General features: G+C 48.7%; 1 pseudogene across 1 annotated transcript; it reads left to right on the top strand.

Moving 5' to 3' along the window:
* Positions 1–2281: 2281 nt before the first annotated feature.
* Positions 2282–3385, top strand: LOC310775742 (alpha-2,8-sialyltransferase 8F pseudogene; annotated as a pseudogene). The gene has a single exon. The product of its transcript is annotated as an alpha-2,8-sialyltransferase 8F pseudogene (transcript).
* Positions 3386–8931: the final 5546 nt, after the last annotated feature.

Below are 8931 nucleotides of genomic sequence, written 5' to 3'. Positions count from 1 at the left end.
TCCCTGTGTGACCCTCCTCCCCCCTCACGTCCTCTCCCCTCCCTGTGTGACCCTCCTCCCCCCCTCACGTCCTCTCCCCTCCCTGTGTGACCCTCCTCCCCCCCTCACGTCCTCTCCCCTCCCTGTGTGACCCTCCTCCCCCCTCACGTCCTCTCCCCTCCCTGTGTGACCCTCCTCCCCCCCTCACGTCCTCTCCCCTCCCTGTGTGACCCTCCTCCCCCCCTCACGTCCTCTCCCCTCCCTGTGTGACCCTCCTCCCCCCCTCACGTCCTCTCCCCTCCCTGTGTGACCCTCCTCCCCCCCTCACGTCCTCTCCCCTCCCTGTGTGACCCTCCTCCCCCCCTCACGTCCTCTCCCCTCCCTGTGTGACCCTCCTCCCCCCCTCACGTCCTCTCCCCTCCCTGTGTGACCCTCCTCCCCCCCTCACGTCCTCTCCCCTCCCTGTGTGACCCTCCTCCCCCCCTCACGTCCTCTCCCCTCCCTGTGTTACCCTCCTCCCCCCCTCACGTCCTCTCCCCTCCCTGTGTGACCCTCCTCCCCCCCTCACATCCTCTTCCCTCCCTGTGTGACCCTCCTCCCCCCCTCATGTCCTCTCCCCTCCCTGTGTGACCCTCCTCCCCCCCTCATGTCCTCTCCCCTCCCTGTGTTACCCTCCTCCCCCCCTCACGTCCTCTTCCCCCCCCCGTTTTCTCACCAAAAGCACTGACCTCACAGAACACATCACATTAACACAAAAACACAGCCAAACCGTCCCATCAGCGTTTCCTTCCCCCTGCCTTTGTAGTGAAGTGTGTATAGGTCCACACGACACAGACAGCGCTACCTAGCTGTCTGGGTCTGTGAGAACCAGCCTGACCTCACGTTCTACCTCTCTCCTCCTGTTCGGTTCTGGATGGGGTTCTGTTGATTTAAAGACTGGACTCGGGGTGGGGCCGGCCAGCTGAGCGGGGTTGGGCCACAGAAGCTGCTGCATTCCTCCGCTGGGCGTTCTCTCTCGTTCTCTCCGTCTTTCTCCCCGCTAGCTGTCTCTCTTTCTGACAGAAGGAGAGATGGATAGAATAGATAGAAGTGCCGTTACTTCTTGGCATTGAGTTGTCACACTGGTGACACTGTCAACCAGTATACGATTAAAGCCCCAATAAGCATTTTTTTCACCTTAATATAGCAGCTTTTTAGTCATTGGAGATGGTACAGTGACATACAGAGACAATGTCGCCTCTATTGGTCACACACCGCCCTCCAAAGGCCTCTCCTGGGACTAAGCAATTTCATGCCTGCGTCCCGGAGGCAGCCTGGAGGCACATACTGCGCATGCGCTGTACAGCTGAAGCGCTGTGTTCAGTAAAACAAGGAAGTAACTCGGTGCGGATTTGCTACGAAAATGACGTTTCACGTAACTATGGATTATTATTTCATCAGTGAGTACCCGATGTCACAACATGTACATAGAGCTTTCTGGCGCTGTGTTTTGTTGACTTTGAACGACGATATCGATACCGATGCAATGCTATTGCACCCAGAGGGCGCAGTTTCCCCAATAGCAAAACTTGGAAAAGTTGCTGAATGGGGCTTTACGTGAGGGGTTTAAGGAGGTAGCTCCGTTCGCGAAAAGTGAAGCCAATGTGGAAGTGCCTTAAACCTGCATTCTTTCTAATGGCCAGCAGGGGGTGAGTGCCCCCTGCTGCAAAAGAAGTCAGATTGCATGGAAGTCAATGGGGGAATGATCCTACTTCACTTGATTTATTACCTCAGTAAACACTTTCCTAATGAGTTTAGCTGTTTCTTCAAAACAGCACGATGTTCATCTTGTAAATTATGGTCTCATTTTGAGTCAAATAGAGTGTAGAAAAGGCTCAAAAAGGCCCCACCATCAGGCCTGTTCGTGGGGTAACGCCCACGAACCGGGGATGCGCCCGCGACCCAGCGATGATGTTAGAGTTCCCACTGTGAGGTCATCGGTGATGTCAGAGTTCCCCCTGTGAGGTCATCGGTGATGTAAGACGGTCTAGGCTGCCTCTTGACTGTGTGATGTCAGACGTGACCTTGTGAGGTCATCAATGATGTCATACCTCACGTGACCTTGTGAGGTCATCAATGATGTCATACCTCGAATGTGTGGGGTATAAAAGCAATGCCTCATACTTCTGCCTGATATTCCAATAAAGCCTGAAAGACCTCTCTGTGGTTCTGTTCTGTTCTGATCCTCTTACCTAGGATCCAGCGAAACTCAACAAACCTCCTTACAAACTGATCCTTTGAGACAGATTTTGGACGGGGGAGCATGAGTTTCCTGAAGCTACTCTTCTCCCGGATGCTCAGCCTCGTCATCTTGGGCAGCACGCTGACCGCTCTCTCCTGGTACGTCTTCAACGAAACAAGAAACATGCACCCTCGAGCCTCTGTCCACCAAGCCGGAGAGAAGAAATCCGTTAAGCCCTCGGCTAAACCATGCAAAAGCTGCGGGTTCAGCATCATTGATAAATTAGTGAAGCATTACTCTCGCACCTGGAGGAAGCAGGAGGACAATCCCAAAAAGTTCAGAGATCTGCTGAGCAGCAATTGGCATGGCCTCACCAAGGCCATCGTCACACAGGCCAACACTCCGCTGGGATCCAACATCATGTACGATGGTGAGGGTATGGGTATGGTATGGTATTGGTATGGGAGGAAGCCACTCGAGGTGACGCCCGAGATCTTCAGCACCTTTATAGAGAAGAATCCACTTGGAAATAAATCATTGGACACGTGTGCTGTTGTGGGGAACGGAGGGATCCTGGTCAACAGCAGCTGTGGAGAGAAGATAGATTCTGCCCAGTTTGTTATCAGGTGCAACCTACCTCCTTTGCAAGATGACTATAAGAAAGATCTGGGCAGCAAGACTGACCTTGTGACAGCAAACCCGAGCATCTTAACAGACAAGTTCAGGTCTCTGACGGAGCGCCGCCGCCCCTTTGTGGAGAGCCTGCATCTCTACGGCGACTCGCTGGTGCTGCTTGCTGCTGCCTGCCTTCTCCTACCTGGACAACACGGCCCTGTCCATGCAGGCCCTATCCTATACTCCATCCAGGACTTTGAAAGCCCCACCCGGCCCGTCTTCTTCAACCCGGACTATCTGCGGAGTCTGGACCACTTCTGGCGCTCCCAGGGCCTCAAGGCAGTGCGGCTCAGCACCGGCTTCATGGGGGCTAGCCTGGCGCTGGAGCTCTGCGCCAACGTGCATGTGTACGGCTTCTGGCCGTTCAGCCAGCACCCGGTCACAAATCAGTCCCTCACCCACCACTACTATGATGACACAAAGCCCAATAAGAGAGTCCACGCCAAGCCTGTGGAGTTTGAGCACTTGTTGAAACTGCACAGTCAGGGCGTGCCCAAGCTTCACCTGTGAGATTGTGCGCCAGCCAGCAGGTAGGTGCTGCACTCAGACAGCACAGTGCCAGCAGGTAGGTGCTGCACTCAGACAGCACAGTGCCAGCAGGTAGGTGCTGCACTAAGGCCAGCAGCCTTCTCCCTAGCCTTAGCCTCAGGGCTTAGATTTAAAATACATACTACAGCATGTGCTGGGACGCGTCATCGGTGATGTTAGCTGGGGTCGTAAGGTGTTTCGGGTCTGTCAACATCATACACCCTCGCCCAGTAGACCCAGCCGAGGCCGATTAAGACCTGACCCGCGGCCCAGCAGCAGCCGCTCACGGATCAGCCTTCCTACTTTGTCTGCAACGTTGCCCGCGGAAGGGTTGATCACGCCCAATCCGCTGCAATAGAGTTAGTGCTACACCGCAGTATTGTAAGACCCTTCGGTGCATGGAGGGTCTAAGGCCCTGTGTGGGTGACTCCAGGCCGGGCTCCTCGTACGTCTCACCAGACCCTCCCGGGTAGGGCTGCACGATATATCGTTTACACATCGTCATCGCAATGTGCGCATGCGCGATAGTCACATCGCAGGACGTGCGATGTCAAAAGCAAATTAACTTGTCATGTTGCTTGATAAACTCTCACTTTAGGGGTAGCCTACTGAGTGAAATGCAGGTTCTCTCAAAGGAGAGAGACGCCCCACTACTGTAATCACTCATTTAGTGCTTAGCTTCAACACAACAACATGCACAGAGAGCTCAATTTAATTATTTGTGCTTATGTTGCGTTGCTGACAGTAGCCGATGTGATTGCGGAGGCGGACTTGTCCACAGCTTGCAGCGCACTAGCATACAGCAGGCTGGCTGCTGTAACTCAACATGTCTGTGGAGTGGATATATTTACTCTTGAAACACCAAAAAGCAAGACCGCAACTTATAATGACATGAAGGCTAAAGTGATTACTGAGAAGTTGTCCGTGTTATCACTGCGGCTGTCTCTCCCCTTCAGTCTCTGATGTCGCATCACATGATAGCAGTTACGGTAGAGTTAATCATACATAGCGACTCATTTACACAAAACATCTCAGTGAAAATAAAAAGACAAGAGACATATCTGGGCAATTAAATGTATATTTATTACTTTTCACGAATGAATTGTTTGTCACCGGTCGGCTGCATGTGAATCCACGTCTCTCTGCACTGCCCTGCGTGCGCTCAAAAACCGGAACTCCCCAAATGCGGAGTGTACCACTTGGTAGTTTCTGGAGGGGGTTTCCGTGGGGTCAGACCAAGTGTGTAAAGTGGCAGGGGTGTTTCATTGTTGATTTATTGAAACGTTAGAAGAACGAAAGAAGTTGAAAGCAGTGATTATAATCAATTAAATCTAATGTTTTTCTGCAAATAGCATCATTGGGAGGTAGATTCTGGCACTCAATATTAGGGGTGGGCAATATATCAATTGTATATCAATATTGTAATATGAGACTATATGGTCTTAGATGTTGGATATGGTGATACAGCATAGGCCTACGTGTTGTCTTTCCCTGGTTTTAAAGGCTGCATTACACTAAGTGAAGTGTAGGCTAGTGACATTTTAAAGTAGAATGTCATAACTCACTCACTTTTTCATGTAGCCTATGTAAGTCATGGAAATCCATTGGTCAAAATGTGTATGCACCCTGATAGATGACGCTCTGAGGCCTACCAGTAGGCCACAGCCCAGTGGTTGAGAAACATTAAAATACCTAATTTCACCTCCAAAATCAGATGGACTCCTCTACAAAATCACCGCAATCATTCTAGAAGCATTATTTTCTTTAAAATAGAGCTATTCTGGTAATCTGGTGAAAATCTGTATTTTTTCATATCGCAATATATATTGCAGGGGTGGGGAATATCGCAATGTCAGTTTTTTCCAATATCGTGCAGCCCTACTCCCGGGGGAAAGGCAATCCTACCATGGGCAGAGAGGATGCCTCAAGAAGGCCTGTGCGCTGCACATCATTCGCCTGCGGTGAGCACCTCGCTCCAGCCTGAAGGACCCCAGGCCGCGCCGATCTTTGCATAGATTTTCAGGAGGCTAATCCGTAGCGTTTGTGGATTTCTCCCTCACGAGAGAGCCAGGATGGGGTGCTAAAACCCATCCCGTACCGGATGTCGTCTCTCCGACCGTCAACTGTCTCTCCAGCTTGTCACCAAACTATACTTGGTTGTCACGTAGTCTATTCCTAAGTGTCACTGGCCAGGGGAGCCAGGCTTCTATGTTTAAAATACATACTACAGCACGCGTCATCAATGATGTCATACCGCGAATGTGTGGGGTATAAAAGCGATGTTCCCTGCTATCCCTGCTATCTCTCTCTCTCTCTCTCTCTCTCTCTCTCTACTACCTCTCCCTGTATGTTGCTTGCCTTGCTATCTGCCTGATACTTCTGCCTGATATTCCAATAAAGCCTGAAAGACATCTCTGTGGTTCTGATCGATCACTTGTAGCGAGCTCTTACCTAGGATCCAGCGAAACTCAACAAACTTCCTTACATAGACAGTAAAGAAACTCAACAAACTTCCTTACATAGACAGTAAAGAAACTCAACAAACTTCCTTACATAGACAGTAAAGAAACTCAACAAACTTCCTTACATAGACAGTAAAGAAACTCAACAAACTTCCTTACATAGACAGTAAAGAAACTCAACAAACTTCCTTACATAGACAGTAAAGAAACTCAACAAACTTCCTTACATAGACAGTAAAGAAACTCAACAAACTTCCTTACATAGACAGTAAAGAAACTCAACAAACTTCCTTACATAGACAGTAAAGAAACTCAACAAACTTCCTTACATAGACAGTAAAGAAACTCAACAAACTTCCTTACATAGACAGTAAAGAAACTCAACAAACTTCCTTACATAGACAGTAAAGAGACGCCTGTCCAGTGATCGCACAGCTCACTGATCACTTCCTGTCCAGTGATCGCACAGCTCACTGATCACTTCCTGTCCCCAAATAACCAAGATGGCGACGGTGATAATGCCAACCTCGGAGCTTCAAGACGGGAGTCCACAAACCAATGAGTGACATCACGGTGGCTCCGCCCATATCAGACTCACAATCACTTTCATTGCCACAGTAGGAGGAATTTGACTTAGTGTAAACGTGTATGCAGCGTAGCGGTCACATGACTTAGTGTAAACTTGTATGCAGCGTAGCGGTCACATGACTTAGTGTAAACTTGTATGCAGCGTAGCGGTCACATGACTTAGTGTAAACTTGTATGCAGCGTAGCGGTCACATGACTTAGTGTAAACTTGTATGCAGCGTAGCGCGTAGCGGTCACATGACTTAGTGTAAACTTGTATGCAGCGTAGCGGTCACATGACTTAGTGTAAACGTGTATGCAGCGTAGCGGTCACATGACTTAAAGACTTTGCACACAGAGTCCGTTTTTTCGTCCGAAAATGACGCATGAAAAAAAAAAGAATACGACCTCATTTGTGTCAATCATCATTGACACACCGAGTCCGAGAATTACGTCCGTCATTTAAGTTTTCGGACGAGGTTTGATTTTCTGCATTTTTCCGCATCCATGAAAAGCGTTTTGACAGTTGTTTGACCACCCAGACCCGCTGTCGTGTTGCTATTCACAATGAAATATGGCATCTGAGAAGTTAATTCACTTCGTATCCCAGCACAAAGCATTTTATGACAAAGCAGGAATACAGAGATTCGGAATTAAAAGACAGTTTTTTTTCGGATGACGGATTAAAAAAACGCAGCGAACAATTCGGACTCTGTGTGCAAAGACCTTTAGTGTAAACTTGTATGCAGCGTAGCGGTCACATGACTTAGTGTAAACTTGTATGCAGCGTAGCGGTCACACCAATAGTCAGAAGACAAAAAATATAGAGACATAAAATCAAAAGTGCAGTCCAACAATTGAATATCACACAAATGAAAAGGACCTGAGTGATAAACAGGAATTTACAGTCCAAAAGGTGCACGATGAAGTTAAACACAATACTATAAAGTAAGTGAATAGAAAATTAATATACGGTCTAAATGAAAATAATGAATATACGGCCGTATAAATGAATTATACGGTCTATGGCACGCACGCACCACACACGCACGCACCACACACACACACACACACACACACACACACGCACATGCACACGCACGCACGCACACACGCACGCACGCACACACACACACACGCACGCCCGCGCACACACACACACACACACACACACACACACACACACGCACGCACGCACGCACGCACACACACACACACACACACAGCGTCGGAGCAGCTTTAAAAATTTGTCAGTGATCCCCCTGCTAATGACGCCTTCAGCTGTGAGAGTTGACCCCCTCCTGCCCTCGGCCCCCTCCCCACCTGCCCTGTCTCCCTCCTCCCTCCTCTTAAATCCCTAATGAATACCAGCGAGGAACTCCCCCCCCCCCCAAACACAACACACACACACACACACACACACACACACACACACACACACACACACACCACCACCATCATCATCACCACTGCGGAGACAGCCGTCATCGAGTTGAGTTTGGGGCGCTAATATGTGACCCCTGTTACCTGAGGCCTGTCAGTCATGTTGATTCATCTGGACGTGTTTGTTTACCTATCGAGCGTATGTCTGTGAGGGAGAGAGAGAGAGAGAGAGACCCTCTCTGTGTAAGGATGTGGCTATTGTGTTCGATCTCAGTCTAAATAAGAGGCGTTAGAGTTTAAATATGTTAGTCTCTTGTACAGTACACAGTGAATAGCATCACTAACAGCATCATATGTTAGTCTCCACCTCCTCCCTCTCCCTGCTCTCTCCTCCCACACATCCCCCCTGCTCTCCCTCCCCCCTCCCCTCTCCTGCTCTCTCCTCTTTCCCCCTTCCCCTTCCCCTGCTCCTTCCCCACCCCCTCTACTCCCCAACATTTCCCATTCCCTCCCCATCTCATCACTTTCCTGCTCTCTCCTCTCTCACATTCCCCCTGCTCTCCCTCCCTTCTCCTGCTCTCTCCTCTGCTCAATCATATATTTCTATATTTTCTACATGTCTCTATCAATTGTTCAATGTGTTATCATTACTACTGTAATTTGCTACTGTTGTGTCAGCTAGAATTAGCTAGACATATTTTCTGTGAAGCCCTCTGGGACATGCTTGTGAATTAGGGCTATATAAATAAACTTGACTTGACTTGACTTGTACACCGTGAATAGCATCAATAACAGCATCATATGTTAGTTTCTTGTACAAAGTGAATAGCATCAATAACAGCATCATATGTTAGTCTCTTGTACAAAGTGAATAGCATCAATAACAGCATCATGTTAGTATCTTGTACAAAGTGAATAGCATCAATAACAACATCATATGTTAGTCTCTTGTACACAGTGAATAGCATCAATAACAGCATCATATGTTAGTATCTTGTACACAGTGAATAGCATCAATAACAACATCATATGTTAGTCTCTTGTACACAGTGAATAGCATCAATAACAGCATCATATGTTAGTCTCTTGTACACAGTGAATAGCATCAATAACAGC

Source organism: Poromitra crassiceps (genome assembly GCF_964638095.1).
Source record: "Poromitra crassiceps genome assembly, chromosome: 4".
Classification (NCBI taxonomy): Eukaryota; Metazoa; Chordata; class Actinopteri; order Beryciformes; family Melamphaidae; genus Poromitra; species Poromitra crassiceps.
This window is presented reverse-complemented; position numbering and strand designations above follow the sequence as displayed.